Source organism: Orycteropus afer, unplaced genomic scaffold (genome assembly GCF_000298275.1).
Source record: "Orycteropus afer afer isolate SDZICR_OR568_19922 unplaced genomic scaffold, OryAfe1.0 scaffold00438, whole genome shotgun sequence".
Classification (NCBI taxonomy): Eukaryota; Metazoa; Chordata; class Mammalia; order Tubulidentata; family Orycteropodidae; genus Orycteropus; species Orycteropus afer.
Genome location: NW_006922025.1, coordinates 2,070,217 through 2,079,077, shown reverse-complemented (window position 1 = coordinate 2,079,077; position 8,861 = coordinate 2,070,217).

Below are 8,861 nucleotides of genomic sequence, written 5' to 3'. Positions count from 1 at the left end.
ATGACTTATCCTGATAATAAGAAGAAAGCAGTATGAACATTCTTCAAACCCCCTACCTCATTGTGGTAGTTAAGTTGTATGTCAACTTGGCTGGGCCTTGTTTTGAGAGATTGGGCAGCTGAATGTAATTATTCCCCATGCTAAGACTGGTAATCAGCTCCATGGTGGGATCTACTGGTGCAGCTGAGTAGCTGTTTTAGGGATGCGGTCTGCTTTCAGTATATAAGAAGAAGCTTTGAAAAAGGCCTCTGCTGCCTTGTGGCACTCCTGGACCCTGCTTGTAGTCGAGTCTTCATTCAACAGCCTGCCATGCTGGCCTTGCTGATCTTGAGAGTGTTTCTGGAGTTGAATGAGTAGCCTGCCACGCTGTTTGATAATTTTGAGACTGTGCCATTTTATTGGTTAACCTTGGTTTTATTGGCCTCAGAAGCCAGCAGCTGCCTAAGTAAAGAGACATCTCCAGCACCAGCGGGCCGGGAGCAAGAAGCAGAGCTGAAGCCCAAGGTTGAGGAGCCTTCATCCAGCCCCTAGAGCTGGCACTTTGAATTTGGACTTCTAGCCTCCCCAACTGTAAGAGAATAAATCCCTATTTGTTAAAACCATCCACCCATTTGTGGTATTTCTGTTAGAGTGGCACTAGGTAACCGAAACACCTATAGCTCAATTTCCTTTAAAAACCCTAACCTTTTCTCAGCTCAGGGAAACAGTCATTGGTGAACATGATCCTCCTCTCTCCTAAGTTATTTATACTCAATAAAACACTCTTGCTTTTTACCTCATCCTGTTGTCTAGTAATTTGCTCCTGGCAGGTAGCTAAGAACCACATTTTTCCAGTAACAAACTCAAGTGGGATATAATCAAGGTCATATTTTGGCTCTTATGAATTTGTTTTAATTTTCTTCAGCTTCAGTTTGAACTTGCATATAAGCAACTGATAGTCTGTTCCACAGTCAGCTCCTGACCTTGTTTTGACTCATGATATTGAGCTTCTTCACCTCTTTCCACATATGTAGGTGATTTAATTCCTGTGTATTCCATTTGGTAAGGTCCACGTGTATAGCCACCACTTATGTTGTTGAAAAAAGGTACTGGTAATGAGTAAGTCATTGGTCTTGCAAAATTCTATCATGAGATTTCCGGCATCATTTCTATCACTAAAGCTATATTGTCCAGCTACCTATATTTCTTCTTTGTTTCCAGCTTTTGCATTCCAATCTCCAGTGATAATCAGTACATCTTGAGTGCATGTTTGGTCAATTTCAGACTGCAGAAATTCCCCAAAATCTTTAATTTCTTCATCATTGGCTTTGATGGTTGGTGCATAACTTTGAATAGTAGTACTATTAACTGGTTTTCCTTGTAGGAGTATGGGTATTATGCTATCTCTGACAGCTCTGTACTTCAGGATAGATCTTGAAATGTTCTTTTCAATGATGAATATGACACTATTCCTCTTCAACTTGTCATTCCCAGCATAGTAGGCCATATAATTGTTTGATTTGAAATGACCAGTACCAGACCATTTGAGCTCACTCAATATGCCTAGAATATCTATCTGTTTGCATTCCATTTCATTTTTGACAACTTCCACTTTTCTTAGATTCATACATCACACACATTCCATGTTCTGGTTATTAATGCATGTTTGCAGCTGTTTCTTCCCATTTTGAGTCATGCCTCCTCAGCAGATGAAGGTCTTGAAAGCTTTACTCTATGCCATTAAATCAACTCTACTTTGAGGAGGTAGCTTTTCCCCAGTTGTATTTTTAGTGCCTTCCAACTTGAGGGGCTCATCTTCCAGCACTATATCAGACAATGTTTCACAGCCATTCATAAATTTTTCAGTGGCCATTTTTTTTTTTTTTTTTTCTGGAAGTGGACAGCTCCAACTTTCTTCCCAGTCTTAGCCTGGAAGCTCTGCTAAAACCTGTGCACCATGGGTGACCCTGTTGGTATTTGAAATACAGTCGCATAGCCTCCAGCTTCACAGCAACATGATGTCCTCTAGGTTCATCTATTTTCCAAGATGTTTCAGGAACTCATACTTTTTTATGGCTGTGGAATATTCCTTTTTACTACATATTATTTATCTGGATATCTGGATCATAAGGTAACTCTTATTTCTAACATTTTTAGGAATTATCATACTGTTTCCCACAGTGGTTGTGCCATTTTACATTCTCACCAACAGTAGATGGGGATTCATCTTCCCTCATCCTTATCAACAGTTGTTTACTTATTTATTGCCATTGTAGCAGGAGTGAGATGGTATCTTATTGCAGTTTTGATTGCATCTCTCTAATGGCTAATGGGTGCTGAGCAAACAATCTGAGAAGCTGGACTATATGAAGAAGAATGCAGCAACAGGATTAGAAGAAAACTCATTAACTTACTTGCTGAAAGTGAAAATGGTTTGAAGCACTTACTGAACTACAGCCTTCAGTATGAATTATGCTTCAACATAAAGAAAACAAAAATCCTCACAACTGGACCAATAAGCAACATTGTGATAAGCGGAGAAAAGATTGAAGTTGTCGAAGGTTTCATTTTACTTAAATCTACAGTCATTGCCCATGGAAACAGTAGTCAAGAAATCAAATGATACTTTGCCTTGGTCATATCAAAAGACCTGTTTAAAGTGTTAAAGAGCAAAGTTGTCACCTGACCCAAGCCATGGTATTTTCAATTGCCTTATATATGTGTGAAAGCTGGACAGTGAATAAGGAAGACCAAAGAAAGACTGATGCCTTTGAACTGTGGTATTGAATATACCATAGACTACCAGAAGTCTGAACAAATATGTCTTGGAATAAGTACAGGTAGAATGCTCCTTAAACTGAGGATATGAGATTTCATCTCACATACTGGAGAAGGACATCATGTTTGGTAAAGTGGAGGGTCAGTGAAAAAAGAGGAAAACTCTCAATAAGATGGATTGATTCAATGGTTGAAAAAATGGGCTCAAGCATAATAACAATTTTAAGGATGGCTTAGGACTGGATAGCACTTTGTTGGGTTGTACATAAGGTCGCTATCAGTCCAAATTCCATGGTCCCTAATAACAACAAAAGGAACTCTGGTGGCATGATGCCTAAGGCATTTGACTGCTAACCTGAAGGCTGGCAGTTCAAATCCACCAGCCACTCCTTGGAAGGAAGACTGAGCAATCTACTTCCATAGAGATACCACTGTGGAAACCCAAGGAGGGGTTGCTATGAGTTGGAATGGACCCAATGGCAATGAGTTTGGTTTTTAATTTTTTGGTTTAATAATGACAGTGAAGGAAGGTTGGGCAATCCTACTTCCGTAGTGATACTGCCTCGGAAACCCAAGGAGGGGTCGCTATGAGTCGGGGCCGACTCGACGGCACATAACAACAACAACAACAACAATGACAGTGACTAATGACTGAGACCATCTTTTCATATGTTTATTGGCAAGTCATTCTCAGCATGAAATTAAACTGGAATAATTATTTATTATTTGCTGAGGACCTTGAGTTTTCTTGAGTATCCTCTTGTGTGAAGTGTCTGTTCATGTCCTCTGCCTATTTTTCAATTGGGTTATTTGTCTTTTTGTTGTTGAGTTATTGACGTTTTATATATATTTTCTAACTTAGGCCCTAATCGGATATTCTCAAAGGTTTTCTCCTAGTCTTTAGGCTGTCTTTTTACTCTTTTGATAAAGTCTTTTGATGAGCATAATAAGTATTTAATATTTATGTGGCCCCAGTTATCTGATTTGTCTTCTGCTGTTTTTACATTTGTAGTTACCTTTGATAATACATCTTTACAGGTAATTAGGTCCCATACTTTTGTCCTGATGTATTCTCCAAGAACTTTATAGTTTTAGGTTTAACCTTTAGATCTTTGGTACATTTGAGTTAGTTTTTGCATATAGTGTGAGGTATGGGTCCTGTTTTATTTTTCTATAAGTGGATATCGAATTTTCCAGCACCATTTGTTGAAGATACTGTTTCTTCTCCATTGAATAGACTTTGACTCCTTGTCAAAAATCAGTTGTCTATAGATGGATGGATTTATTTCTGGGTTCTCAATTCCATTTCTCTCTCTCTGTATATATCATTGAACCAGTATCAGGGTATTTTGATTACTTTTGCTGTATAGTATGTATTGAGATTGAGGACTGTGAAGCCTCCTACTTTGCTCTTTTTCAATATTGCTTTGCGTATTCATGGCCTCTTTCCTTTCCATATAAAGTTTGTGATTAGTTTTTCCATTTCAGTAAAGGATGCTGTTAGAATTTTTATCAGGATTGCATAATGTGTATAGATCACTTTGAGTAGTATTGTCATTTTTACAATATTAAGTCTTCCTATCTATGAGCATGAAATTTTTTCCATTTATATTGGACTCTTTTAGTCTCTTGTTTTATAGTTTGTATGGTGTTTTATAGTTTTCATTGTATATGTCGTTTACACCCCTAGCTATGTTTATTCCTAGGTATTTTATCATTTTCAGTGCTATTTTAAATGGTATTGTTTTATTTATTTCCTTTTCATATTTTTCCTTTTTAGTGTAAAGAACCCAACAGACTTTTTTTGTACTGATCAACAACTTCTTCTCAGAACCATTTCCTCTTCTGGTTAAAGGGTAGTTACAAGCCCCAGGCTAATCAGATGCCCTCTCTCTGGAATCTTGAGAAAAGTAACAGGGGATGGGAAATTATTGAAATCTGTTCATCCTTGTGGTGGGGTCCAGAAGAGGGTAGTCATTAGTTCTTGCTACCCAGTTGCCCAGAGTGGCTGCAATTCACATCCTTCTGGTTGGTCATCTTTTTCTTCAGGTCTCTGAGATTTTCCATAAATCTTTCCAATAAACTCCTTTTTGATTAAATTAGCTAGAGCTCATTTCTGAGAATTGCACCCAAAACTTCCTGATAGGTATGCTGGTTCCATTCTATAGAAGGCTTTTAGAAGAAGCAGACTTTAATATAATGAACAAGAAAAAACAAACAAAACAAAACAAAACAAAACAACCAAATCCACTGCCATTAAATCAATTTGACTCACAGCAACCCCTCCTTGGGTTTCCAAGGCAGTATCTCTATGGAAATAGATCTCCCAGTCTTCCCTTGGAAGAGTGGCTGGTGGGTTTGAACCACCAGCCTTCTGATTAGTAGTCAAATGCTTTAGGCACTACGCCACCAGGGCTCCCTCCAATATAATGAAAGGGACTGAAATTGACAAGTCAGAATCAGCAGGAAATTAGGCTGTGGAATAATCTTTGCTTGAGTTTGCCAAGGAGTCTAAGACCCAGTCTTCATCCTTTGCTCACACTTTAACTAGTCAACTTTCTCTAATTCACCTGGCTTATCTACATGGTCTGATCACAAGCTTCTAGTAACGGTTTTGGATAGACATATAATATGATATAATATGGTTTGATATAGTATGGTATAATATAGAATATCATAGTATGGCAAGGTGCCTAAAAGCATGGATGCTGGAGCTAGACTAACCACTGCCCCCACCCCTCAAACTAACTCACTTCCATCGAGTTGAGTTGCATCCAACTCAATAGTAACCCCACCTTGGGTTTCCCAGGCAGTATCACTATGGAAGTAGATTGCCCAATCTTCCTTCCAAGGAGTGGCTGGTGGGTTTGAACTGCCAATCTTCTGATTAGCAGTTAAATGCTTAGGCATGACACCACAGAGTTTTACCTCCCTCCCCCTAAAAAAGGAAAAACAAAACCAGTTGCTATAATCTTTATGGAAGTAAATCAGCAGGCCTTTCTTCTGTAGCATTATTGGGTGAGTTTGAACCACATATGTGATAGTTAAAGGAGCTCTGGTAGCACAATGCCTAAGACATCTGACTGCTAACCATTATGTTGGTGGTTCAAACCCACAAGCCACTCTGTGGGAGCAAGACTGGTCAATCTACTTCTGTAAAGATTTACTGCTTGGAAACCTGATAGGGGCTGCTATGAGTTGGAATTGACTTGATGGCAGTGGGTTTTTTTTTTTTTTTTAATGTGATAGTTAAAGTTATCTGTCAACTTGGCTGGAAGTGGTTTAAGCGGTTGTGGTGTGGTTGTTCCCGTGGCGAGATCTGATATAAGGTAACCACCACTGTGGTGGGATATGCTTTGAGCAGCTGACCAGTTGAAAGGGAGTTTCCTTAGTCTGATTTCAATATATATATATGGACATCCTAGGAAAATTTAGGACCCTTCTGTTGGATCTTGATCCTTTTCTGTTGCCAGCCGATCTTGGGTTCATCAGCTCCTACAGCTGCATGAGTCAGGAAAAACCTCCAGCTTGACATTTGGCCTACGAACTTGGGACTTGCCAGTGTCTACAACTGTCCTGTGAGTGAGCAAACAATCTGCCATTTTGCCTGCTGATCTTGGATTCATCATCCACCAGAGTCAGCAGCCTGCTACACTGCCTGCTAATCTTGGGTTCATCAGCCCCTGCAGCTGTGTGAGTCAGGAAAATTTTACTCATTAATCTAGTTTGCACTAGAAATTGGCAAACTTCTGCTTCTAATGGGTCAGATGTGGAAACTTCTAGCTTAAGGTCAACTGGATCCCTCCTCATTAGGTCTCATGACAAAGCTGCCCTGATACCAGCTGCTGCTGGACTAGTCTGCAAGAAGACACTCTTGGCCAAACATGAACTCCTGTGCCCTCTGCTGGCCCCCATTCCTCACATTACACACACACACACACACACACACACACACATAAGCTTTACTGGTTTTGCTTCTCTAGATAAACTAGCTTAAGAAATTTGGTACCAAGAGAGTGGGGTGCTTCTCTAACAGATACTTAAAATGTGGAAACAGGAGTAGAGTGCATCCTTGGACCTGAGATCCCTGCACTGAGACTGGCAGAGAGATGCCAATAGACTGTCATGGGATAGAGGGACAGGCTTACCAGCTAGAGGAGAAAGCAGAATACCTTTGGGCAAGAGGCTTTCTGGAGGAGTGAGCTGCCTTTGGGTGTTGATTGGTAGAAGAGGCCAGCATGAGATGGAGTAGCAGGCTTGCGGGCCCACAGAACAGAAAGCTGAATGCCTTTGGGCAGGAGGCTTCCTGACAGACTGGGTTGACTTCAGGCATTAACAGCCAGAAGGTGAGAGATAAAGGAAATGGGAAGCAAAGCTGCCTCAGCCTCAAAAGGTAAGACCATGGCCTCTGGGGGTAGAACCACCATAGCCTCTTAGGTTTCAAAGAGTTGGTTGGTTCTGGAGAATGGGGCTACTGTTCATGAGGGCCAGTGAGATGAGGCCATAGCTCCTTCCCAAAAGTGAAGGGGTGGGGCTGCCACACCCAAGAGGGAGAGGAATGGGGCCTGCCAGGCCAAGAGGGTGAAGTTGCCACTCAGATGGACTAGGAGACTTGGGCCACTGCAAAAATGGCAAGGAGGCCACATGTTCTGACCTCCTCTAATCCCACAAGAGGAAGACAGAATCACCATCAATAACCCAAGGGCTATTCCTATAAGGCCAGACATGCTGCCTCCCTCCAGCTCTTTCACCAACTGTTCCTCCCAAAGCACCCAACACCTCTCTCTTGGGTTCGATAATTCACTGCAGTGGCCACACAGAACTCACAGATTATGGAGTTTATTAGGGAAGCTCCAGGCTACAATTCAAGTTCAGGAAGAACACTCAGTCTCTCTCCCACCCACCATCCCTCAGCCAACAGTCTCCCACAGTCTCTCTCCCAGCAATGCGTGTCCCTCGGTGTCTCACTCAGCAATGTGTTTCTCTTGTGTCTCTTTCCCAGCAGAGCATGTCTCTCTTTCAGCAGGACGTCTTCCTCAACCAGCAGTCAGAGAGAGAGTTCTGCCTCTAGGAGGCCTCCTTTTGAGCTTGGCAGAGTGGCCAAACCAACCAATCATAACAACAGAATTCTAATCACCTGAGAGTGAGCCTCCCATAACATTGCATTGTGCCACACCCAACAGAGATAATCCAGGTAGATAACATTTACAATCAGGAGCTCCTCAGTTGCTCATTCCACAACTGAGTTTACAATGACTTAGGGTAGAAAAGCCATACTAAGTAATTTACTACACAGCAGCCACCTAATGAAGGTATACAGGTGCACGTTGACAAAAGGTGGAATTGTGGTAATTAAGGTTGTGTGTCAATTTGGCTGGGCCTGATTTCAAGTGGTTGGGCAACTAAATGTAGTTAGTTATTCCCCATGATGAGGCTGATAATCAATTCCATGGTGGAATCTGCTATAAGCAGCTGACTATCTGCCTTATGGATGTGATCTGCTTCCAATATATAAGAAGACACTTTGAGAAAGGTCTCCAAGTTTTTTGGCACACTTGGATTCTACAATTAGCCAAGTCTTCATTCAGTAGCCTGCCATGTTGTCTGCTGATCTTGGGATTGTTTCTGGACTTGAACCAGTGGCCTACCATGCTGCTTGATAATCTGGGGACTGTGCCATTTTACTTGTTGACCTTGGGTTTGTCAACCTCAGCAGCCAGCAGCTCCATTGGGCCAGGAGCAAAAGGCAGAGCTGAAGCCCAAGGTCGAGGGACCTTCATTCAGCCCCTACAGCTGACACTTTGAACTTGGACTTCTAGTCTCCTCAACTGCAAGAGAATAAATCCCTGTTTGTTAAAGCCATGTTTGTGGTATGTCTGTTACAGCAGCACTGGATAACTGAAATAGCCTCTACCTTTAGGTCAGGGATTGAGCACAAAATGTTTGTACTATCTAGGGATTTTGGAGCAAGACTACTTGAGTTCAAATCATAACTCCATCATTTACTGATTATATGATCCTGAGCAGACAGAGTGAGGAAGCAGAGGCAGGGATTCAGGTAAGGCTGGGGACCCAGGCCATGGCCCTCCCAAGTGGCGGGAAAG